General features: G+C 47.6%; 1 long non-coding RNA gene across 3 annotated transcripts in view; it reads right to left on the bottom strand.

Moving 5' to 3' along the window:
* Window positions 1–2,066: 2,066 nt before the first annotated feature.
* LOC120099989 (uncharacterized) overlaps window positions 2,067–26,364 on the bottom strand; it is a 51,823-nt gene continuing 27,525 nt past the window's right edge. The window contains exons 3-4 of one of the 3 annotated variants that reach the window (XR_010061201.1): window positions 3,308–8,026; window positions 2,067–2,769 (exon numbers count right to left, since the gene is read on the bottom strand). This is a non-coding gene — a long non-coding RNA (uncharacterized LOC120099989). Of the gene's footprint in view, window positions 25,885–26,364 lie in introns of those variants that run through there. The other 2 variants (XR_005499578.2, XR_005499577.2) reach the window with 2 other exon arrangements.

The raw sequence follows: 26,364 nt of genomic DNA, 5'->3' as shown, positions 1-26,364 counted from the left end.
GGAGCCCCTGTGTGAAGGGACCAGTTCAAAGTCACCTCAGTGGAAAGTTTGTCTCCTACCACATCCTTCAGCTGTTTACGGGGTGGCGGGGGCCTGGCATCCTGACATGAAAAGAGGCTCACCCCACACCATTGTGGAGGAAGGACCAAAATAGCAGCTAGGGGAGGGGGACAGAGTAAGAGAAAGAATGTCAGGGGCAAGGTGCATCCCGCAGCTGTGGCAAGTCCTGGTCCCGGGTTTCAGGATTTTCACTTCTTCCATGAGAACTATGGAGCCCAGAAAAGTCTTCCAAGTAGATCAAGATCACCTAGGTGGGACTGTGGGGCCTGATTCAGCCCGTAAGCTATTGCCCATGGCATAAAAGATGTGTGGGAAGAATGGCTGGAGGGGCCAAGTGGGTTGGAGTCCCAGGAACGCTTAGGAGTAGGTCTTCTTGGGTAAAACTTATGGATGACGCAGAAGAACCAAGTCATCCTGGATGCAGGTGGATGTCCCCCACCCAATCCAGGCTCACTCGACCCCAGCCACCCCCAAGTCCAAGGATGGAGAGGGTTCTGACTAATCTTATTTGCCTCCCAGAGGTCACCAGCTTCCAAGCACACCTCCTGTGTCTCTGACAGTCTCCACAGCGTCCACCCTCACAGCCTCAGCTCTCTCCATGTGCTGTGTCATACAGTAGAGGTGGGAAAGTGAGCCCCGTGAACCATGTTCCTCCACGGCCATGCAGACACCTCCAGATAGCTGGGCTTCAGGTCAAGGAGCTCCAGCTAAGTCCAGCCCAGCCCTGCTGTCTCCCTGACTGGGTGCAGCAATCATTCCCCTCGATTCCATCTCTTCCCAACCTCCATCCCTCCTCTGACCTCCACCCTTCCCTAGCCTCTATCCCTCTCCTGAGCTCCACCCTTCCTGTGACCTCCAACCTCCTCTGATCCATCCCTCTCCTGACCTCCATCTCTCCCCTAGACTCTATCCCTCTCCTGAGCTCCATCTCTCCCCTGACCTCTATTCTTTCCCCGACCTCTGTCCCTCCCTCCCTGACCTCTACCCCCTCACCTGGTTTTCATCCTTCCCCTTGGTCTTCCTCTGCCCTCCAAATATGATACCCACTGTGCCTCTGAGAACAATACCCTAAAATGTCCATACCATAGTGCCCCTTAATCCTTAATCCTTGGTCACAACACAATGACCCCCTTTGGGACATGACCTTTTGCTCTCCCATAGCTGTGGTTCCACCTCTGGCTAGAATCCTGACTCCTAAACTATGCTCCCTGCTTTGGTCCTCATTCCTCCCTGCAGCTCTCTGCAGCTTGAAGCAGTAGGAGGGAGGGACCAGTTATAGACACATAGACATCCAACAAAGAGGCCTGTCCCCTGCAGGACTATTGACTCTTCATCAAGAGCAAGCCAACTTTCTTGTGGCTTAGGGCCAGCCATAGACACACGTATACACACACACACACACACACACACACACACACACACACACACACAGGCACACCTGCATGGGCACTCGCACGCACACACCATGGTTACAGTCAGTGCAGAACCATAGCAGCCAGGTTGCCCTGTTAGTGGGAACTGCAAAGGCTCTGGCAGTAGGGCACTCTCTGGGAAGGATAATAGCAGTGACACTGGCTCCAGGCACTGCCCTGTGAAGACCCTGAGTGACTTTGCTGGGGGCTTCTGAGAACTGCCTGTCCCTGCTCAGCGTTCTCTGCTTGTCTGACTCCAAGCCTGATGTTATAGCTGGCTCCTTTAACACCCACAGTTGAAGTTCATGTTTAGCCTCACACCCCTCTCGGAGCACATCCCTGCCACCTAGGGCAACTGGGAGAGAGCCTCACACCCGACTTCCCTCCAGGAGATGGCCTCCCTGCTCACAGTATAGGACATTCTTAGTGTCAGCTCTTTGTTCCTTTGTCAACCACTCTAGTGAGGTAAGGACACAAGGCTGAACACCATTGATTCAAAGAACTTCTTTGGCCCATTTTCCCCAAGTGTCTTCAAGATTTTATCTGTGAACTGCTTGTTCCTCTGGCCCTCTTACTAGATCTTCCTTAAACTCATTTTGTAGAAAATAACATAAAAATAAATTTATTTTCAATGGGCTCTTTGACATTTTACAAAGCATATGACATGTGTTTCTTGAAAGACAAAATACGAAGACTGAAAGGCAGCTTCCTATCGGAGGAGCCTGAGAGAGGCAGCCATGCAACGAGGGGTTTCCTTTGCTAGGAAGACATAGACAGGCACAAAAAGGTGATCTCTACAGGTCAAGTAACAGGATGCAAGCAGGGCCAAGTTTTACGCCCTGAATCCATGCTGGAGTCTGTAAAGACATATTCTAGCTTTTAGGAAACACACCAGTTATCCCAACACTCGGGAGGCTGAGGCAGGAGAATGACAAGTTCAGGATCATACATAACTATATAATGAGCTCAAGGCCAGCCTGGTTGGCAGAAAACCCTGCCTCAAAAATAGACAAGCAAACATGGAGGGCATTGCTTTGCCACTAGAGTCCTGTCCAATGGCTGTGGGTTCTAGAACTTCATTTCAGGAGCACTCAGCATGTGTTGTTAGCACCAGTTCCATGTAAAGTCCAGGCACCTAGACGACAGCAATGGTGTCCTTGGGAAAGTCATCCTCTAAGCATCCTTGCTGTGGCACTGACTCCAGCAGAACTGGCCTCTGAGTCCCACATTCCTGGGGTCCTGGAAGTTCAGGGTGTGAATCTCAGGGTTAGCACATATCCCAGGAATAGATGCGGAGCTGGGGAGGAAGCGGGGAAAATCATCAGCTCCAGGAGACAAGGGGCAGCCCCCATCTTCCTCCCACACACACCATAACCAAGAAAACTGAGCTTCCAAAGTTTGCCCTGACTCCTGGCTCCAGCTGGCTCTGCTCCCTTCTGCCCGCCAGCGCAGCTTTCTCTCCATCTGCCTCAGGCCATATTTCCTTTTAAAACAACTTTTTAAAAAAATTATTTTAAGACATTCATAGATGGCATGGAAAATTTCCCTACACCCTGGGCTCGCTTTCCTGTTATGAACTACTTACAACAAGCAACATGAATTTATCACAGTTAAAAGAATAGCAGCCAGGCACAGGAGAACAAGCCTATAACCCAGCACTTGAGAATGGAGAAGCCAATAGCAATCAGTCTGATCTTTTCTCCAACCCCTTCACCAAGAGTCTGGGTCCAAAACCTAGACTGACACACACAGTCAGTCACCATGACAGTTGTTGACCTTGTGTGCCTGTCTGAAGCTGCTCTGTCAGCTTTTTCCACGGTGAAGCTAAAGCTTACCAGTCCTGCTTGTTTGGAATATTCTGGAAGGAACCAGCTGTTGTTCACAGCCCACAGTGGAGATTCTATTCCACGAGCAGAGCTTCTGCACAAAGACTCGGGTTATTGCCGACACGTGTTCCAGACAGTTTTGTGAATGCTTGATGCTCAGGCCCTACAAAATGCTTCTGGCTTTCAAAGGGAAGGGGATTCAAACACATACTACATCATTGTAGGAGAAATGGATGAGACAGGGAAAAGTAAGTGTCTTAGGGAACCTTAAGATAACCAACAGAGGGAGAGAGAGAGGGTCCAGGGTTGGCTGTGGGGGGTGGGAGGAGCTGATTAACACTATGGTTTCAGTTCTGCAGTTGTGAAAATGAGTGGTGGTGATGGAGGCAGGTGATTGCCAGCAAATTTAGTATCACTGAACGACACACTTAGCAAGGTTTACGACTTGGGGGTAAGATGGCTCAGAGAGTAAAGGGTCTTGCTGCCAAGCCTGACCACCTGAATTGGATCTTCAGAGCCTAGATGGTGGCTCTAACTTTCTCTGACCTCCACACACGCACCACAACACAAGCCTGCCCCCAACACAAAATAAGTAAGTGTTTAAAAAAAATTATATTTTACGAAGCTAAATTTTGACCAGGCTTGTTGTACTTGGTTGTACTGCCAGCACTTGGGAAGCTGAGGCAGGAGGATAAACAAGTCTGAGGCCAGCCTGTGAGTGGTCTCTACAGATGTCAGGCAGAGATGCAAACCTTGAAGAGCTGAGAATGAAAACTCAGTCAGATTGACCTCATCATCCTCAGTCAAGACTTCTAAATAGCCTGGTATCAGGCATCTATTCCCAGTATATTTAAGCCCAGTATAATTTGGAAAATAATGTTTCCTGGTGCGATACAAGAAAGCCTAATTTCACTGAAACTCGACTCAGGGTAACGCCATTTCTTCCAAGAAGATGGGTTCTAGAGATAGGCTGTCTGTGCTAGCTTAGGAGCCTAAGGGTCTGGCCTGGTCTCAGTCATGCAGACAGGGTAGGGGTCCTGTGAGATATTAGCCACCTCTGGTCCTGGTTGTAGAAGCTTGATATGGCCTGGCCCAACAGATAGCAAAGGTCACCAGGCTATTGATCACTTCCAATTCCCAGCTTTCTGAATGAAGAGCAGGTTTTTTCATCTTTCCTGTGTGCTTGACATTCCTGGTTTCTCTGGAGATCGGTGGGTGCAAACACCTTCATACCATGCTCCCAGCAAGCCTGGGCTGCAGCATGAAGCTCTGTCTACTGGATGGCAAGTTTTATGTTACATGTATTTTACTACGACAGAACAACCGAAAGATGTTCCAACTTTAGAATTGACCATTTCTCCAGGGAGGCCTGATTTCTTTTGCTAGCAAAGAATAGAAAACAAGGTCTGGGTGCTGGGGGCACCACGGTTCCTGGGGTGGAGTTTTCGTGGTGGCTTTGTTTTCTTTCTGTTCCTGTTCCCAGCATCTGTCGGAATGTCTTTTACAAAACAACCTATTGCTCTATGAATGTCTACTATGTCTCTTTTTTTTTCTGCTTATTTTGGATAGATGAGATGGGGTGCTAAGTCCTCAGCTGACCCCAAGACCAAGAGATCTTTAAAAACAAAAACAAAAACAAACACAAACAAACAAAAGCCTCTTTGCGGCAGTAGTGGGGACAGTCTCTGCTCAGTCTGAACACCCTGAGCGGCTTTCTGAAGGCGTGTTGTTTTCTTTTTTTGGATGGGTGGGAGTGGAGGGTTGGACTGGGAAATGAGAGGAGAAGGTAAGCTTTGGTCAGTAGGTAAAGTAAATAAATTACCTAATCAATGAAAGAAAAGAGATCTTTATGAAACACTAGTGCACGGTCTGGACTTAGGAGATTTCCCCCCATCACAGCAGAGTCTCTGGTAAGGTGAGGCAGGCTGAGGGTCTGCTCCACAGTAGCTGTGCCCGATCACCTACATGTGCAGGTGAAAGGCCTTCAGCCTGCCACCCACCTTCCTAACTGCACTGTAAGGACACTGCTCTTCAAGGACCAACGGAGACACAAAGGTGCTAATTCTGGTGGTCGGAGCAGAGAAGCACACTGATGACCAAACTCAGTGACAGCTGAGCGTGAGCCAATAGCCAGCTTACCCCAAAGACTGCTCAGAAAAATGTCCACGCACAGCCCGGAGGCACCCTCATCACCCTCAAGGAAGGGATGGGAAAGAGAACTAGACTAGCCTCCACGTGGGGCTGCCCAGCATCATCTGGCCCGAGTGACCTCCAAGGTATCTCTCCCACTGTATGCACAGCCAGGGAAGGTCTTAGGTTAATTGTCTCTCTTTGTTTGAGAAGCAGGCTTGCTTCTTCCTTTGACATGGGTTTCTATAAATAGGCTACCCTTCTACCTGAACATCTGTGTCCCACAAAGGTTTTTCAAATGTCACAGATGAGTGTCACTGCCTTCCTTCATTCCTGCCCCAATTTAAAACAAGAACCCAGTGTCACCATCTCCCCCACCCCGACCCCCTCCTACCTCCTTCTTAATTTGAAGTTCCCTGACATCACCCCTGGGTGTCCTTCTCCAGGCTATAGGCACTCAGGCCCAGCCAGAGCTGTGAGTAATACATCTGAACGGGAAGGTCCCCAAGTTCATCGCTTTTTAATCAAGCAAGATGAACTAATTAAAAGTAATTAGAAGTGAGGCTTCAAAGGAGCAGAGTGAGACTCATAAGCTACTGTCGCTAAGGCAGAGAGAAACGGGGAGGGGGAGGAGGATAGCGCTCACTATGTGGGCCAGGCTAACTCTAACTCATGGCCTACAAAGTGCTGGGATGGCAGGCCTGCGCTATCATGGACAGCTGAGAAATGGCTTTTGTACCACATTCATACGGAATGAGAGCCACTCCTCTGCTGCCACATTCTGCACGGTTTTGTAAATATGTCACCTGCTCATGTTTGAGGGCTCCCCATTCTTCCTATCCCTCATGTGCTCATGGAACAAACCTTAGTGGCAGTCATAGTTTTTAGCCCCAGGAAGACTCAAACCCAGCCCAGACTGAGTCTAAGACTTCCTCTCTTACTACTGTCAGCCTCTCTTCCCGCTCAGGGGGTGGGGCAAGACAATGGACCCCTCTAATCCACCCATTCAAGGACATCTGATGTTCCTCCACCAGGACAGCACCCACACAAAAACCAAAAAGCAAAGCTTTAAGTGTCTGCAACAATTTTATCGTCACCATCTCAGCAACCTCCCCAGGATCTGGATCTGTATGTAGGTGCAGTGTAACTCAGGTCTGAGAGGCTTCCTTGGGGGATGGGACCTACACAGGGACCTTTGAGAACATCTTAAGCACTCATGAGGAGAGTGCTCATTGGTACACAACCCCAGTGGCCCAGCCCTCACTTCCAGGAGTGACTGAGGGATGGAGCTGCCATAGGGGCTTCAGATCTACTAGACCCAACTTGACCCCAGCATCAACAGAAACCATTACCAAGATGCCCAACCAGGAGAGACGACGCAGTGTCCTAAGGACTGACCTAAGGACACAAAACCCTCTCCTCTCTCTCTAGAGGAGTGACTGAGGCCAAGGATTGCTGGCAAATTCCAGGACTTTGCCAAACCTTGGAGACAAGATCACTGATGCTGAGAGAGTCTCACAGGCCATAGCTGAGACATGAGTCCACAGTATAGACTTTTCCCTCTCTAAGGCCTCAAACTGGCAATCCAGAGGCCAATCAATCTATAGATGACCATTTGTCTTGCAATGCTAAGAGTGGACCCATGCCCCGACACATGCCAGGGTAGCGCCCTGTCACTGAGCTCTAAGCTCAGCCTTTCCTCAAGTTTTTAAATTTTATGTTTTTGGAGACAGACTCTCACTAAGTTGCCTGAGTTGACCATGGAGTGGGTGACAGATATATGTGCCAGTCCTTGTACCAGGGTGGTGCTGGCATGGGTAAGCACCCTTCTAGTTTGCTGTGCCTGGCTTCCCTGAGGCTGCTACAGGTCCAGGAAGTTTGTAACCTGAGAAGGGGCCATGAAAGGCATCCAGGGGCACTGCATCGTGGTTGTAAGTGAGCAGATAGACTTCTACCACAAACACTCACACTGAAGGTTCTGGGAAGAGCTCCTTCCCAAAATGTCCACAGCCAACTCCACTGCCCGCTGAGGAGCCATTAGTCCCTGGTCTTTCTTCAGTAAGAGGCCTGTCTTCTCTAGAGTCATTTTAAAAGATGGCTTCTCCTGGGAGACACTGGTCATGCATACCTGAGCACAAACTGCTTTCTTAGAGTTCTGAGAGCTGAAACACAGCCCAGAGGATATGTTGTCCAAACAATGCCCTTTTGCCGGTTCAGCTATTAGTCAGGCAACAAGACCAGTCAATACCGTGGGATTTGATGGCTACACAGACACCGGTAGAAGTCAATTCTGCCGTTGTACCATAAAAATCCGTACCCGAGTCCCATGCAGTAACACTTATCTCTACCCAATTTATCTAGGATTCTTAAAAAAATGAATTTTGAATCACTGGAACCTGTTCATCAGTCTTTCTTTTTCTGTCTGTGTGGAAGGTAGGAGGTGCTTCTGGGGGCCTCATGCCCCTGATCTCCAGCAATGACTGACAGCAAGTTGTACACAGGCCCTCACATTGTAAAGCTGTTTTCTGCAAGGTCTCGCCAAGGCTTGCTGAAGCAGGATGTGACTCATACCGCGTGTCCAATGTCATATTTCCAAGACTGAAATGTTAAAATAAAACTTACATCATTCTCTCAAAATAAACTCAGTGGGATAGAATTCTGATACACAGAAAACTTACGTCATCCTGTTAAAATAGACGCAGTGGGACAGAACTCCAATACCTGCCCCTGTCCCATCACCTCAGTCCCTGTCCCCCGGAACTCTTAATCCACTCCTTACTGAGCTTTTTTATCTTTCTTTCTTTTTAGGTTTGTGAGAGGCAGGTGCTAGGGAGGGGAGGTGCTAATAATGGTGCAAAACAGAAAACATCCTAAAGTTTGGTGGGGAGATGGGTTGATTGGGGTGGCACAGCCTCCATGAAACGCTCTGTGGGGAGTGAAAGATGGGGCCACAGAGAAGACCCAGCATACTGTCAAGCTAAAAATGAGGTAGGCTACGCATGAATAGGAAAATTGCATTGTGTCCACCGATCTCTCTCTCTCTCTCTCTCTCTCTCTCTCTCTCTCTCTCTCTCTCCATACACACACACACACACACACACACACACACACAGCACCCGGGGCCAACATGGGCACAGAACCTGTGTGGACTGCTTCACTCCGCCCCTCCCCACTCCCCGGCTGCATTTCATGCTCTAGAACCATCTTAATTACGTAGTTGGCCCCACATGGGAAAACCTTAAAAAAAATTACAAAATCAACTTGGCTGACACATAACATTCCTGCAATAAAATGCGCCCATCTTAAGTGACAGTTAGGGCCAGGGGAGATTGTTTGGTGGTTGTGAGCACCTTCTGTTCTTCCAGAGGATCTGTGTGGCACTCCCAGCCATCACTCTGGAAGACTCACAAGCCACATGCAGCTCTAGCTTCAAAGGGCCCAACCCCCTCTTCTAGCCTGTAGGATATGAGACTTCATTTCTGTTGGGCAAACTCCTTCATTTGTTGGAACTGTATGTAGATGTGTCTTCACTGTTAGAAACTGCCAATCCTAGGGAGAGCCTACTACCGTTGTCTTGCTAAATGGACACCCTGTCAACCTGCCTTTCGATCACTTAAATGTTTCCATGCATAGATTAGTACTGCCCTCAACCCTGGCCCAAGAAACTTCTCTCTGCAGTGGGCAAGCGGCCAAGGCAGAGACCCCTAAGAGTCAAAGTGTGGAGATTAAGTCAGTATTGGGAGTTCAGCCCTAAGCGGGACATGCAGCAAATCCCTCTCTGAAGATTCAGGGACCATCGCCAAAGCAGGATGGAAAGGATGTAAGGCCGGAGAAGGAAGACGACGATGTGCTATGACTCGGTATCTTCTGGACGTGACACGGCCGTTGCATGCATGAGCTCCCCGCAGCTACTGATATCTGCTTAAGACCGAGCCAGGAAAATGAGGCAGCATCCAACAGGATGTGAACAGGGGAGGGTGTGGGTAACATGCTGAGGGGCTCTGGGGGATCTGAAGACAGATGAGATCAAGATATACTGCTGTGTTGAATAGATGACGTTGTCAAAATAAAATATATTCTATTTTTAGAAACAATTTAAAAAGTCAAAAGACAAAAAAGCATAAGGAAAAATAATTACATGACAAACTCAGTTTTGTGTCTACATTTCTCTGTATCAAAGGTAAACAGATTTTGTTTTGTTACAATGTATATTTAAATATGTACTATTTTGTGTGATTAAAGTACAAAAAAGAAAGCAAAGTACCAAAGCTTTCCCAGGGTGGGAGCCACCTTACAAGGTCAGCCACTTGTTCCACATGGTTTCTTTGTTTGCTCTATTTTTGTTTGCAGCAGAATATCCAAAGTCTAGAAACAAGAGCTTAAACAGTGACCATTTGTTGCAATCCAGCCCCCAAATGAACACTTGAATCATTGCTTATAATTTAGAGACACTTCACCTGAGAAAGTGTGTAGAGGTTCAAGGAAGATACACCAGGCCTCCGGGATACAATGACCTTTCAAAGGTTTTATGTTTATCTTTAAAGACAGAGTCACTGTGTAGTCCTGGCTGGCCTGAAACTTGCTGTGTAGACCAGGCTTGCTTCAAACTCACAGAGATCTGCTTGTCTCTTCCTCCTCTGTGCTCTGTTTAAAAGCGTGTGCCAGTACACCTGGCTATAACAGTAATTTTTACCTCTCATACATACAAGCCACTATTACTTGTTACATAAAAAAATTAAGACTGAAAAGAATGGAATGAGGGCTCTGGGTCTTAATCATCGCGGTGCGACTTTCCCCTGCGTCACTTGCCAGGCATCTGTGCATTTAATGAGATGTAATGCGCTTTTTAAAGTGATACAATCAGTTCCTAAAACACCCTCCTTATTTTCGGGCGCAGGACCTGTCATGGTAAAATTTAAAAATTAAGTGCAAACGTAAGTGGGCAGGGATAAGGCTCAGTAGGTAGAATGCTGCCATGCATGCCTGAAGCCCTGGTGCCCTCCCAGCACCTCATGGACCATGCTGTGGGATGTTCCTGTTAAATCCAGCCCCCTGCTGCTGGAGGCAGGAGGGTGGAGCGAACAAAGCCGTCCTTAGTTGTGTGGCAACTCTGAGAACAGCGTTCTTGAGACCTCTGAGAAGGCTTCTTGAGACCTTGTCTAAAAAAAGAAAAATTAGAGATTTGTAAGGACAGAAATAAGAGGTTCCTCCCCAAAGCCAATAACCCACAACTCACCTGCTCGAAAATCCCTCAAATGCGTTCAGCCCTTCAAAATTATGCATGCTACAACATGAGCACCGAAAGCTTTAGACACATGCAATCCTGAAAAACTTGAAAGTCATTTTTATATTTATTAACTATTTATTTTATGGATGTAGTAAGCGTGCATTGGTCGTGGTGCACCTAAGAGAGGTCAGATGATGACTTGTGAAGCTTCTCTGCCCCCGTCCAGTGTGAGTCCTGCCTCTGCTTCCCAAGGGCTTTAAATTAAATATTAGAGGTACTAACTAAAGGAATTTTAAAAATGTGCTACACTGCTTGTCATTCTAAAAAAAATGAAGTAATTTTAGAGGGAAAAATAATTTTTATCAGTGAGTAAATTTTTGGTTATTGTGTGTGTATATATATATGTATTAAAAATGTCCAGTAAGCATAGATATGTGTGCTTATTTTTTTTTCTTTTTTTCGGAGCTGGGGACCGAACCCAGGGCCTTGCACTTGCTAGGCAAGCGCTCTACCACTGAGCTAAATCCCCAACCCCTTATTTTTAATCTTTTAGAAAAATGCTTACGTTTTCATCTTCCCCTGAGCTCTCATCTTTTAAGTATTTGCGTGGTTTTGAGTCCTCGACACGGATAGCGGTGCCCATCACTACTCAGCAAAGGTTAAAAGGACTAAAGCGAATTCGAGATGCCGGCCCTTTTCCCATTGTTCTTTCTTATCAGACACCTTACGCGTCTGCTCACACTGCTTTGTGGTTTACAGAATTGACAGATCTATTTCTATTTCTCCATTGGAGCTTGCCTCTCGATTTATCCTTAAATCAAACATCTCCTAGACTACCACAGTCCTGATGATGGAGTCCAGAGCCTCATGCGTGCCAGGCAAGCTCCCAGCCACTGGCTGCACCCCAGCCCCAGCCCTGAAGCCTGGAGTGGAAGTTCCTTTCCAGCACTCCTGTTGTTTAAGAGTATCTTAGAGCCGTTCAGGAGGATGCATGTCTGTAACTCCAAGACTCAGGGTGCTGGGTTTAAGGCTGTCTTCGATTACATAGGAGTACCAACTCAAGAAAAGAACAATGTTGGTTAAATTTGCCAACATATCCTTTGGTTAACTTTAAGAATAGTCAAATGCGGGCTGGAGAGATGGCTCAGCGGTTAAGAGCACCCGACTGCTCTTCCAGAGGTCACGAGTTCAATTCCCAGCAACCACATGGTGGCTCACAACCATCTGTAAAGAGTTCTGATGCTCTCTTCTGGTGTATCTGAAGACAGCTACAGTGTACTTATATATAATAAATAAATAAATCTTTAAAAAAAAAAAAGAATAGTCAAATGCACCATCAGTGCTACAAGCTCTCTGGGTATCTTCATTCACTCCGCACCTCCTCTCTGGTCTCTGAGTCTTTACTGGAGTGACTGGAGGTTTTAAAACTCACATTTCTCAACATTTATCATATCCATAGTCTGTCAGTCAGTCGTCTGTCTGTCTGCCTCTCTCTCTCTCTCTCTCTGTCTGTCTGTGTGTGTCTGTGTGTGTGTGTCTGTGTGTGTCTCTGTGTGTATGTGTGTATGTGTGTGTGTGTCTGTGTGTCTGTGTGTGTGTATGTGTGTCTGCGTGAGTGTGTCTGTGTGTGTATGTGTGTGTGTCTGTGTGTGTCTGTGTGTATGTGTATGTGTGTGTGTGTGTGTGTATACTATGTGCATCCAGGATTCTCTGAAGGTCAGAGGATCCATCAGATCCCTAAAACAAGAGTTATAGGCAGCTGTGAGCAGCCTCGTGCCTGCTGGTAACCAAGCCTGAGTCCTCTGCAAGAGCAGCTCCTCTCAACTGCTGAGCTACTTCTTCAGCTGTTTTCTTTTTGAGCTAAGCTCTTGTATAGCTTAGGCTAACCTCAATTTCAGTATGTTGCTGAGGATAACCTCGATCTCCTGATCTTCCTGGCCCCACCTCCCAGAGTGCTGAGATTACATGCATGCACCATCACACTTGTTTTTGAGGTTCTGGGAATAGAACCCAGACTTCATGCACGCTAGGCAAACTGTACTAATTTATGTACACCCAGCCCAATTAGTGAAGATGTTAAAAAAAAATCAGTCCCCCAGACGATGAACTCGGTAACACAGGCACCTCTCACGAGGCAGTTGGAAGGGAAAGACTATCCTTTGAAGTGGCTGGAACATGTATACTGAGGGTTTTAAATTCAAGCTCACACAGCGCCTTGTGATTTTGAATTGTAAGCTCCGTTTCTATTTTTCTTTGGGAGCCAAAAGCCGGCTTTACCCTGAGCGGTTTCACCGGGAGAATGACATTTAGAAACTGCTAAGAAACCAGGTGTCTAGCATCTACAAAAGCCATTTGGTACACTGTGGTATGGAAAGCAGAGAAATTTTAGCTTAGACAGGATTCTCTTTAAAACTCAGTGAACAGAGCAGCTTGTGAGGCTCAGTGTAGAACTGGACGGGATCCTTATTAATTTTTTAGGGTATATTAATTGTACAAAATGTAGGTTTGGTTTTCCAGGTTTTTTTTTTTCCCAGAGCTGGGGACCGAACCTAGGGCCTTGCGCTTGCTAGGCAAGCACTCTACCACTGAGCCAAATCCCCAACCCCCTATTTATTTATTTATTTATTTATTTATTTATTTATTTATTTATTGGTTTTCCAGTTTTTAAGAATAATTTCCCAAGTTTTAGACCGTGAACATGTTTCCTTGATACCTGTTTTGTTCGTTTGCCTGCTTACTTGTTTAGTTGGGAGACATTCCTCATTATGTAGTCTAGTCTGGCCTCAAACTTGCAGCCATTTTGCCTTTGCCTAAGGAACGCCGGGGTTGTGGGTTTAAGTTGCCACACCTAGCGTTGCGAGATTATTTTTATAACCTATCTTACACGAGTCAATTAACACGTTTTTTAAAAAGGAATTTAAGGGCTGGAGAGCTGCTCGGTGATTAAGAGTACCAGCTGCTTTTGCAGAGAACCTGAGCCCCAGAACTCACATGGCAGCCCACACATGTCTGCTACTCAAGTTTCAGGGGATTCAACTCTTGCTCCTGGCCTCCTTCGGCACCAGACATATATAAAGATACACACATGCAGACAAAACACCCAGACACACAAAATAAAAATTAAAAAAAAAAAAAACAAATTTCGAATGACTGTAACTCGTAACATATGCAGGCTCAATCAAAAAAAAAAGTTAAAAGCATCAATCATAAGAGGAAGACAAAAATTATCTAAAACCTCATGAGGGTTTAGATAATTTTGTACATTGATAGGTAGGTGTCTTTATCTACATTTCTCTCTGTGTGTGGGTCTCTTTCTTTGTCCATCTCTCTCTCTGCCTCTCTCTCTCTGTGTCTGTCTGTCTGTCTGTCTGTCTCTCTCTCTCTCTCTCTCTCTCTCTCTCTCTCTCACACACACACACACACACACACACACACTGTAAGCTGCTCTTCACTTGTCAATATTCCATAGACACACTTCCACACCAATAACTGTCCATCTCCCTCATTCTTTTTTTTTTCCTTTTTTTTTTTTTTTTTTGGTTCTTTTTTTTGGAGCTGGGGATCGAACCCAGGGCCTTGTGCTTCCTAGGGAAGCGCTCTACCACTGAGCTAAATCCCCAGCCCCCATCTCCCTCATTCTTATTTAATGGTCTGGACTAAAGCATTTCCATCTCTCATGACTGCACCACTATTTACTGAAGTACCTTTTCTCTGATGTCCATCCATATTTTGAAGTAATTAGCTTGGTCACGGACATACCAATAGATGGCCCGAGCTGAGCCAATGTCTGCTTTATCATCTTATCCAGTTATTTCCCCAACCCATGGGAGCCTGGATCAGGGTTGAGCAGTGGGTACTGCAGTGCAAGGCAGGGCTAGTGTAATTGGGGGTAAACTAAGCAACCAAGGATCTCGTTTATCTGTAAGACTGTGCTGTGCCAGCCCTCTGGCTTGAATGGTTCTCCATCTTTAGGGTGCCTCGGTGGTTTCCAGTGCCATGTTGTGTTCCGAACATCTCAGGGTGTAGCCCTGTGTTCAGAAGCACAGTTGCGCTGCCCCTCACACACACACACACACACACACACACACACACACACACATACAGAGACAGAGATGAGACGATGAGACAGAGACCCTGAGACACTGAGAGACAGAGAGACACAGACAGAAACAGAGTCAGAGTCGGGGTGGGGAGAGGATGCATTAAGCTCTGAGTTGACTCTAGGGTACCTCTGTCCACACCCTACCTGCTGTCAACACTGTGTCCCTACCCCCATCAGGGTTCAGAGCATGGGCTTCTTAGCTCTGGGCTGAAGAGCAACCTCGAGGGTGGAATTCAAAGCTGGGAAGATGGCTCTGTGGATAAAGAGCTTGCTGTGCAAATTCTGAAAGCCAGGCATGGCAATGCAAGTCTGTAACCCCAGCGTGGGCAGATCCCAAGGACTTGCAAGGCAGCCCTGCTAACTGAAATGGTGAGTCCAGATTCAGTGAGAGACCCTGTGATTTTCATGTGACTGCTTCAGGGCAGACCTCCAGGCAAAGAGATTTTTCTAAGGAACAGCTCCTCTAAGGAACAGCTCCATGAAACTTGCTGTTTATTGCTCATGGGGACATTGAGATTATCTTTCAGGACAGCAGAGAGGGCTCACCTCTTTGGTTTGTCTACCAGGAAGCTCAGAAGCAAACTGTGTTCCATCACTTACCAAGTGGGTAGACCTGTTTGACAAACTACAGATAGCCTTCCCATCAAATCCATCTAATTTTATACCCTGCACTCTTATCATCCAGTTACTTTCTGCACTACTACTTCATACCTGTGATGGAAGGAGAGGAGAACAGGTAACTGCTTTCTTCAATCATTGCACTTCTTTTTTGGGGTGTGTGTGTGTGTGTGTGTGTGTGTGTGTGTGTGTGTGTGTGTAGGTGCATAGGTAGAGGCCAGAAGACAACTTTGTGTCATCCTCAGAAGGCTAACCACTTCCTTTGAAGCAGGGTCTCTCACTGGCCCAGAGCTCACCATTTAAGCAGACTAGCCAGCCAGTGAGCCCCAGGGACTCCTCCTGTCTCCACTTCCCCAGCACTGGGATTATAAGCACAGACCATGCCTGGCATTTTGACCTGGGCTCTGGGCATCAAACTCAGTTCTTCCTGTTTATAAAGCAAATGCTTTACTAACTGAGCCATCCCTCCACTCCCATTGCACATTCCTTCCCACTGAAACAACCCTGATTCTCTTCTCCTAGCAGGTTAAGACAACAAAGTCAGTGTATAGAAGGATCTCTGATAAGCTGTGTCTGTGAACCCAGAACTTTGCATTCATGGCCTACAGGAATCTAAGAACACAGGAAGGATGCTTATATAAGGTACACACCCTACTGTGGGGCACACACAGCACCTTCCTTCTGGTCTTAAACATCTGTGCCTGGCCTCTGTGCCCATCCCAGTACTGAGCCCCATCTCTAGTACCAAACCCTCCTGACCTGAGCATCCACAGCTATGGAGGGACATCCTTCCTTCACTCCATCTCTCAACACAGTTTTATGCCTTCCCACTCCCTACTTCTGGGTCCCTCGCGGATGCTGGCTCTTGAAATGCTAGTCTCGTTTCAAGAAAGATCAGTCAATTTCCTGCTTGGCTGCATGCAGCCTTTCCCTCTTCACAAATGTTCAGATAAAGCTGTAGAGCTGTTTGGGACCAGGATTGATGCTAAATCCCCCCACACTGTGTTATCTCCACCGCATCCATGTTCAGATCAGCCCCAACGCTTAGCCCAACACCACCGAGCAATGGCTCTAAGAAATAAATGCAGATATCACATGGTAATGTTTACTGTTATTACCTGGAGAAAGGATTTGGCCTTCCTCTCTGTTATCTGGGGAAGTGCCGAGGACCACCATGCTCCTCTGTGCCTAGAAGCATTTATTTCCTTTCTCTGTTTCCTCATCTCCTTGGGTGTCTGTGATTCTGTGGTGCCAAGGGGTGTCAGTCACATACAAATACCAGGTATGGATGATGGTCTGATTATCAAGTTACTGTGCTAGTACCCAGTATGAATGGGACTCAGCCAGCGCCAACAGACAGTGCTGCCTGGCCATATCAGTTTGTCTAAGTTTCCAGAGCCCGTCGCGTCTGTTGTTCACACGCTGTCAGTGCTGAACTGTCTTCTTTGTACAGATGCCACAGTTTCACTGTGGAGAGAGAAGAGGTTTTTTCCCTTCCTTTCTGTTTTATTTTGTGGAGAAACGCTGCTTTACAGTGAAAGAATGTTAGCTTGATTTTTTCTTCTTTCTTTCTTTCTCTCTCTCTCTCTCTCTCTCTCTCTCTCTCTCTCTCTCTCTCTTCCTTCCTTCTTTCCTCCCTTTCTTTTTTTAGAACAAATTGGCTGATTCTGGCTATACCACCCAAGCCCGTAAGGTCCTTTTTCCTCTTACTTATTTCTTTTGTGTGTATGTACCTGTGTGTGGAGAAGAGCGGTGTATCATGATGTGCATGCAGAGGTCAGAGGACCACTTAGAGTCAGTTCTACCATGGGGATCCTGGGGACTAAACTCACGTCATTAGGCTTGGAAGTGAGCAGTCTTACTGGTCTCACTGAGCTCCCTGTAAGTGGTGAGAATAAAAGATAAGAAAAAGAAGAAAAGAAAGGAAGCATCAAAGTCTGGAGAGAGAAACCACCCACAGCCCTTCTTTGTCCCCCACAAACCATTCTGCCTTGACCTCAGCTCCTCATCCTGCTGCATGGTCCTCTTTCCCCATGTGGCCTCGATGGATTCTGCCTCATGGCTGGTTGTGGCCCTTTCCTGGTTTTTTGTTTTTTGTTTTTTGTTTTTTTCTGTAGTCTCCTGGCCTGTCGCTTCGCTGGGAAGCTTTGTTTTGCTTTTGTTTTTGAGACGGGGTTTCATGTGACCCAGGCTGGCCTGGAACACATTATGTAGTGGAGGAGAACCTTACACTCGTGACCATCCCGTCTCCACCTCAAGAGTGCGGGTTTTACAGGCATGCAGCACCATGCTTGGCTTAAGTGACGCTAGGGACAGAACCCGGGTCTTTGTGTACCCAGGCAAGTGCTCAGACTACATCCCAGCCTCTCCGCCTGTTATCGTGAATGGCACTTTTGTCTGAGTGGCTTTTTGTTTGGTCCTTTTCTTTTAGTTACTTCCTAAGTGACACATTAGTCTTTACCCAGTAGATAATAAGCCTGTCGCGAGCATTTTAAACCCATACCTTTTTCTTCTAAATTGAGTCCTTTCCGTTAGTTCATTTAAAGAAAGAGGTGTGACCACATTTTTCCGGTTTAAATATAATATACAGTGGAAGCACTCAGGTATGCCCCCCAAAATGAACCTACCATGTGAGGATAACTTTTAGCTGAGACCAACAGGCTCCCTACGCCTCTCTCTTCTGTCTTACAGCAGGCTGCAAACTTACTTTCACACAAGTGATACAGAATTCTGTTCGGAAAGGTGTCCCTACTCCCATAGGGAGAGAATGGGGGTTCTGCATCTCTGGGGACCGACAATGCCAGTCAGTGGACAAGCTCCAGCTAGAATCTGCAGGGCACACTCCTCTTCCCACATCTTTACCACAGTCAGCTAACCCTAGAGCCTTTCTGTCTACTTCCTTCTCCACAGTTATTGCCATGAGTGTGCTACAAGCCCCCAAGCCTCGCTCCTGTGGTTTCTACTTCTTTCCATGATATTAATATTTTTTTTCTGTTGGATTCTCAGTCCCTGGCTGCTGAGTTTATACGATCTGAAGAGAAACCAGAGTGTGGCTGCTGAGTTTAAAAAGGTAGAGAGTAAAGGGGAGAAAGGTTTTTTTTTGTTTTCCAAACAAAACAAAAGCCCTACCTCCCCCTGCATAGTCCCATGTTACCGTCTTAGAAAATGCATAAACATTTGAACAAAACAATATAAATTACCTTTAAGCAACCTCTCTACTTCTGAGACCAGAAGTGCCCTAGTTCCACATCGTTTGCTCCAATTCCCCACTCTGCATATTGGAAAGCAAAGTTATGTTCACAGAACGGTGTGATGCGTAGGGAGACAGAGTCACAGGCGCCAGATGGCTACTTCACCTCTAGGTCACATGACCTTGAGTGCGTGGCCTTGATGTGACACTTAACCTTTCTCGCCCTTGTTTCCTCACCTTTGAGATGGGGGTTGGCGGGGGTAGAGTTTGCTCCATAAGACTGTACAAAGTCTCCATAAAGTCAGCTACTGAATGAGCCAGGCGTGTGGCCCAGTTGGTGGGGTGTCTATCTAACATGCTGGAGGTGCTGGGTTCTATCAGCCTTGCAAAATGCATATGTGGTGTCACACGACAGCAGGTAAGCTCAGAAGTCTGAGGTTGCCCTCAGCTTGGGCTACATGAGACCCTGTTTCACACAAATAAACAAAAGGCACAAGAAGGGCTGAGGACACACCAAGCCGGGGTTGGTGTCCATTAAACAGGACCAGTCAGAAACTTGCATTTTCATAGGGAAAATCTTGGTAGCCACTATTTTACGAATTAAAATCCTATTCGCATATTACGTATTTAAGATCTTAAAGGCCAAGAATACAGATCTGTAAGTTACTAGCTGAAATGCATGACATAACCAGACTCCAGTGGACAATTCCAAACCCATGGTCACACGGGCGGCCCTAGTTAAACTCAGCAAGTCACAAAACCAAACGAAAAGACACAAATTCAGGAAGGGGAGTTTTAGGGAGGAGGGGTCTTGACAGGGATCTGGAAGAGCTAAGAGATGGTGGGGTGAGTAGAATCAGAATACATCACACACATTGTAATAAAATGATCAAAGGAAAACATTTGACGAAACATTTTTTTAAATGAATAAAACAGGACGTAACTGTGGTCACTATCTCATTCCCCACATGAAGTTGGCTGGTGGAATGCCATCGCCCCTGTTTGGTAGGTAATTCCCATTAAGCTGAATCATTTATTTTTAGCAGCGCCAACTGCTCTTCTCAATGTCATAAAAGCACAGTCAGAACAGGAGAATCATTAGATCCCCTTTCCTAGGCCCTCAAAAGCTATTTCCAATCCGGCTGCACTCAGCTTCATTAGCGAAACGGTAAAGTGTCTTCCTGAGCATTTGATTTATGAACGCCAGCTAAAATGAACGGTCTGCTTCCAAAGGGAATCAAGCAGTGAGCGTCTTTTCTCCAAGGGCTTCAACAGAATTTTTTTTTTCTGGGCCCTGTGAGCTCTGGTATCGACCACTTCTGGGGGCCTCCAAAGGAATCAGAGAAATGGGGGGTTTTATGCCTCACAGGTCATAGGGAAACCACATTTCAGGGCACCTCTGTAGCTGACAAGACCTAGAGCACACTCATGGGAGAGTACAGACACCAAGGTTCAGTCGAGTGAAGGAACAGGGTCCCATAGATAAGTGACAGAACTGGGATGCCAGCAAATACAGCTGAACCCATCTAATGCTCTCCCAACCCCAAGGATCCCAAGGAGAGATGAGCATCGGAAATCCTAGACAGGCGCTCAGAATAAGCAAGCATGTACAGTGACATCACATTAATGTTTCCGTTCCCATCCACTCCTGTGGCTAGATGCCATCCGCAGGGAGCAGTAGGCAGGTCCCTGCCCTTGATCCCCATGTCATCGTCCCATCACAAGCTTCCTGAACATGGGGAGATGGGAAATCCTTGTCTTTGCCATGAACTCCCATCCACATAAGTACAGGGAGCTAGGTGGTATACCCTCATGGGACCCCAGCCATGACCTGAGCCCTGAGGGACATAGGTGCTGCAGAGAGGGAAAATGGATGTCCCAGGAGCCACACTACTGTCCCACACTGAGCACTCTGAACAGCATAAGCTTGCTGACACTGTGAAAAGGGAAGCAGAGAACAGAAAGTTCAGGCTCTGGGCCCCACTGCGGCTTGCTTCTGTCTCTTGTTCTTCACCCCAGGAGCTGTTTTAATTAACACTCAAGACAGTGGAGTTCTGGAAGTCCCAGCTCTTTCATGGAGGAGCCAGGTCAAGTCCAAACCGCCCCTCATTATCCTCCTTCCCATCACAGAAAATTACCTCGCCTCTTGGGAGAGAGCAAGCCACTATTCGATTTAAATTGATTTCCACAGCTGGCTGGCTGGCTGGCTGGCTGGCTGGCTGGCTGGCTGGCGGCAGTCCCCTGGCAGACAAGTTGGAGGGATGAGAACAGACTCCCAAAGACAAATGAGAAAGCATCTGAGTGGACTGTTGCTGGGAAGCGGGGCGGGGGCGGGGGGAGGCTTTAGGAGACCATGGAGTGGGCTTGAAAAGGACCCAAGGCACTTCAAATCAGGTCAAAGGAATTTCAGGTGTACAGTGGGGCAGTCAAAATGCTCAGCCAAAGAACCTGCTGGGCAAAATAAAAATTCCCAAATGTCCATCAACGAGGGAGTGGACAAAATGTGAGTCGTGTGGCACGAAAGCTCTGAGCGTCCCAGGCAGGCAGGGCACACTGGTAGTCATCCCAGCACTTCAGGGGTAGCAGCACGAGAAACAGGGATTTAACGTGATCCTTGGCTCCATGAAGAGTCCAAGGCTAGCCTGGGCTCCATGAGGCTGTATTTATTTTATAAAAAGGAAGCAAGGGGAGATGAGATAAAAGGAGGTGTTGGGTGCATGGGGTGAGGGAGCGAGAGAAGTACTGCAAGGACAGAACAGCAAGCGTGGCCTCCCTCAGAGCAAAGCAAGAGGAGCCCACAGCATAAGTGATGCGTGTGAAGCGTCCCGGCCAAGAACTGTAGCCATACAAGGTGAAACAGAAGTCACTTAGCAAAGCCACTGTGAAGAGCTTTTGGGGGCCGCTTCTAGGAACTTGGCGGGAAATTTGATATCAGGCCAGGACAATAGAATAAACTGAAGGCAGGGATCTGACTTTGGGCCAGGACTCGGGGGTGGGGGTGGGGGTTGGGGAGGGAGACCACCGGGCAGGCTCAGAGTAAGAACATTTACATTTGAGTTGATGCAAAGCTCAGAGCGGGCTCAACTGAGGCCTGTGCACATCCGTTTTGTCTCAGTCATCCTCATTGCGGAATTTTGTTTATTGCCTTGCTTGTTCCTTGACCCAGAATTGATCTTATTATTTTGCATGTACTTAAAGTGGTATAAAGCAGACTGGAAAAAAATAAACCCACTTTAGTCACAGAACTGGCTGGGGTCTAATTGTCCTTTAAAAAAACAAAACAAAACAAAAAACAAAAACCTCACTCCTGCTCTGGAGAACCTGTTGACTGACTGAGCTGGCTTGGTCAAGCCACCCAGGCTGGGATTGCTGACTCCTGGTAAGCAATACAATTGGATATTGATGGGTTATGTTGTCTTGAAAATTTGCTAAAAGCAAAACAGCAACAAAACGCCACTCGATGGTCCAACTAAATGAATCGTATTGCATGCAAGGTGCCTGGGTAGAGCTGTTTTCCCCAGTACATGGAAAAGGTTGCAATGAAAGGTTCAGAGCCTGCATGGGAAAGGCTCTGAGGATCAAGCTGCCCCTTAGCTGGCTTCGTTATGCACTAGGCTGCAGCTCAGAGGGAGCTCTGCCAGGCTGCCAAGCCCAGAATCCACTCTGGGCTTCAGCACTCACTTAGCCGGCACTGAGGGAGGGGATGTGTTTCTAAAAAGATAAAGACAGGGGGAATATGTTCTATGGAGGTGTGGGGGTAGGAGATGCCTCTGCAGGCCCATGCCAAGGCATCCCTTCCCCCTGAGGAACCAACCACACAACGATGGATGGTATAGTATAGAATAGAGTTTATTCGGGGCATGGGGAGGGGAGTTAAGAGGGTAGTAGAGACAAAGAAAGGCAGAGAGAGGGGGGGGGAGAAGAGGCTGGCTGGCCATAAGCATGTGGGGGGGAAGAGGAGAAGAGAGCAAGAGAGAAAAAGAGAGGGGGGGGAGGTAACAGCCCCTTTCCCTACCTGACTATTGCCAGGTAATTGTAGGGTAGAGCTTAGACAGAATGCTAACAGGGTAAATGACTTCTGCCTCTGGGACCCATACCCCCCCCTCTAGAGATGGCACCAACCTCCTCCATGGCTGTGGTGAAGATGAAATGGCTGACAGCTTTAGTGCTGGCCTTGCCCATGGCCTTGAGCTCTGCACACTACAGCCTCCGTTACCACCTCCATCACTGCCCCCGTCACTGCCTCCGTTACAGTCCTATCCCTGCAGCTCAGCACAGGCTGGCTCTCCAAGGCATGTCCTGTCCCATGGTTTGTGTTCTGCAACTCCTTGAGCCTCAAACCAGACTTGGACATTTGTCCTGAACCTCCTCACATTCACCACCCAGGCCCAAGCTGACTCTGTCCGAAGCTGACTCTGCCCAACATGACTGCTTCTATCTTAAGCATCACCTATGATGTGAAGTTTGCCTTCAAGCCCCAGATGGGTCTCAAGGGTAGGTAAGGAAGGATCTGGGGTCAGGAAGAAGCCATGGGTGTAGCAATTCAGAGTCCCACCTGTCTGAAGACTATTTGTATTGTGCCTCAGTCCAAGGAAACAAGTGCTCAGAGATGCAGCAACGTTTCCGTGGTCACTCAGCTTTAAATAATCAAGCAGGAGTCAAACCCCATCTATTTCTGCAAAGGACGAGTGCCAGGCTCCAAAGGAGAAGTGTTAAAGAAGAAGCTGGGATCAAAAGAGAGAGCAAAGGAAGTTCTGCTCCTACACACACACACACACACACACACACACTGTGAAAAACACCCAGATAACGCTAGACCAAAGGTATTAATGAAAATGAAGGACGTTGGCCCCTTACCAGGAAAACTGAAAAGATTCTTTGGCTTGGAAATATGGAGACTGCACCAAATTAAAGAATAGAGTGAAATAAAATAAAAAATACCTGAGTCAATCTAAAGAAGTTTGAAAACGCCACCCCCAAATAATGAAGAAACACAAGTGAAGGATGTGGGACCAAGATCAGTGGTAGAGTGCTTATCTAGATTTGACCCCCAGTATCCAATAAAAGGAAAGGAGAAGGAAGGAAGGAAGGAAGGAAGGAAGGAAGGAAGGAAGGAAGAAAGGAAGGAAGGAGAAAGGAAGGAAAGAAGGGAGGCAGGGAGGGAGAAAGGAAGGGAGGGAGGGAGGGAGAGCTGATCTCAGAACCAATCACTTCTTTGCATGGACAATCAATCATAAAAGATATGATGACTGAATTTTCTGTATCCCCAGGTGTGTGCAGGTGAGCCTGAGGTGGCCCCAGGTGTGTGCAGGTAAGCCTGAGGTGGCCCCAGGTGTGTGCAGGTGAGCCTGAGGTGGCCCCAGGTGTGGAGTGTGCAGGTGAGCCTGAGGTGGCCCCAGGTGTGTGCAGGTGAGCCTGAGGTGCCCCACGTGTGTGCAGGTGAGCCTGAGGTGTTGATATGCAGCCCCTCATGCTGCCTTTTCATAGGGTTATGCACAGAGCCTCATGCATAGAGTGGGAAATTGAGGGGAAGCCAGGATAGTGACGCCCAGTGGCTCTAGGTACCTACAACCAGCTGTGGACCTGCAGTTATGGACAGGATAACTGGCTGGACATCCTAAAGAACTTAAAAGTGTTTGGTTTTCTCCACATACGAACACCCCTGAAGCCCAGGCAGGGCAGAACAGAAAATCCTTTGGCCAACCGCTCATCACAGAGTCTTTAATTATGGGTCTGAAAGACACCTGCAAAGACAGTGTTTTATTTAACTGTAGACACCTTCCCCCTGAGCATCCTCTAGAAAAACTGAGGTCAAGACCTCCAAGGACCAATACAATACAAAAACCCCACAAAGCCAGGTTGGATCTCAGCACTGCCACATGGAATTACAGCTTGGCCACATTTGGGTTCTTGTCCTATCTTGGCTCATTTGGGAAGCACCCTGTCATGGGCTATCTTAGGAGAGGGGTTTGTCTCCTTCCTCTCCCCATTGCCCTGGCGACACCCCCACAGTCCTCTGGGAAAACACCTCGGCCGGATCCCAGACTTTCCCACAGCTGCTCTCCAGCCTCCCCCTCTAAAGACTCAACTCCAAACACACCTCCTCAGCGAAACAAGTGAAATCACGAAGTTCCCCACCCCCGCCCCAAAGAGTCCCAACTAGCCAGGACCCCACCCAACCGAGGCCCAAGTATGTGCTTTCCAGCTAACCAAATGCTGGCAGCATTCAGCCACTCACACTTAGAATTGCTCAGGCCATGCCTTAGCATCAAGTCTAGCCAGGAGTGGAGCTGCTACAAGGTACCTGCAGAGGCTTAGAACAAGGAATCTTCCCACAAAGGGCCTGGGGTTGCTTGTCCATCTACATTTCTGGGTTCACCCTGTGGTCATAGTCTGTGATGGACACCCCACCCCTACCCCCTGAGCCAGGACACAAAGGAGAGAGTTAGTAATGACAGTGAGACAGTCAGTAGGAGTGAAGACTACTTCAGGTAAGCAGAGTGCTGATGGCTCCCCTAACAGCAAACTGTTCGGGTTGGCTGGGCTCTCTGGAAACCAGCTTCCTCATAGTCAAAGTAAAGGTAGTGTAAGGGTCTACAAAAGTGATCCGGTGGCCAAGATGACAAACTAATACCTAACTACACAGACAAGGACACGGTTCAGACAAGGCAAGGACTGTGCTGATGAATCGCCCTAGGACTGATCTTCTATAGCTCCATGGTCCTTCTGACCTTTAATAACATTGTCCCTTCAGGTCTTTCCCCGACATCCCAGAATACAAGTGTTAAAGTAAGGAATCAGGTCAAGGATTTTATTCAACCTCGCTGTGTGAGGAAGGCCAAGTTAACTCCAACTCATACCAGCCATACCACGTCTGCCTGCCTGCCTGTCTATCTGTCTGTCTGTCTATCTGCCTACCGACCTATCTACTTGCCTATCCACCTACCTATCTATTTAGTGCATGGAAATTAGGGATCAACTTGGGGGAGTAAGCTCTCTCTTCTCACCATGTGAGGATTGGGGATTGAAGTCCGATCTTCAGGCTTGGCTATAAGCACCTTTACTGGCTGAGCCATCTTGCCAGTCCCATACCATGCACCTCTTAATCAAACATCGAAGACGTATAGAATCTGTACTGATGACTAGAATGCAAATTTGGGGCAAGTTTCAGATTCACCCCATTGCCCACCCCCAACTCCCACCAGAACTACTGAATAGCACTAACATTCCGTCAGGATCCCACCCAAAAAAAGCCCCAGGTCATAAATATGTTAAGAGTCATGGAAAATGAGAAAATGGAAAAACAGAAAACAAAAGCCAACGCCACCCCACCCCCCGGCCCCCAATCATTCCCAGAAAAGACAGCCTCACAAGGCTTTGCTCCCACTATGCAGCTTCCGGCAGGCTCCTGTTTGCATAGCCAGTGAGAGAGAAACAGAACCGTGCGATCTCCCTTTCGTACCCCCACTTGCTTGTTCGCTTATGACGATGGGAGGCTTAGCTGAGTTTCACAGCACCCTCAGAACGTGCCAGTGGGCTGGATGAGACTCTCGGGGCTCGGTCTATCATCACATCTTGGTTGCGACCACAGAGAGATTCTGTCTTTTTTTTTAAATCCTCAGTTCAAAGGCGGGTGATTTGTCAGGGCTGAAAGGTTCCAGATCACTACTGTATATGACCATAACATCACCGTAAGGCCCCACAGCTCAGCCTCCGACCCCACTGGGCTCAAAGAAAACTCCCAGGTACTTTACCAGACACCCATAACACCATCCTGTTCGGGACACAGTCATTTGGCA

This window comes from Rattus norvegicus, chromosome 1 (genome assembly GCF_036323735.1).
Source record: "Rattus norvegicus strain BN/NHsdMcwi chromosome 1, GRCr8, whole genome shotgun sequence".
Lineage (NCBI taxonomy): Eukaryota > Metazoa > Chordata > Mammalia > Rodentia > Muridae > Rattus > Rattus norvegicus.
Note: the sequence above shows the minus strand (reverse complement) of the source record. Positions and strands in the feature narration are given on the sequence as shown.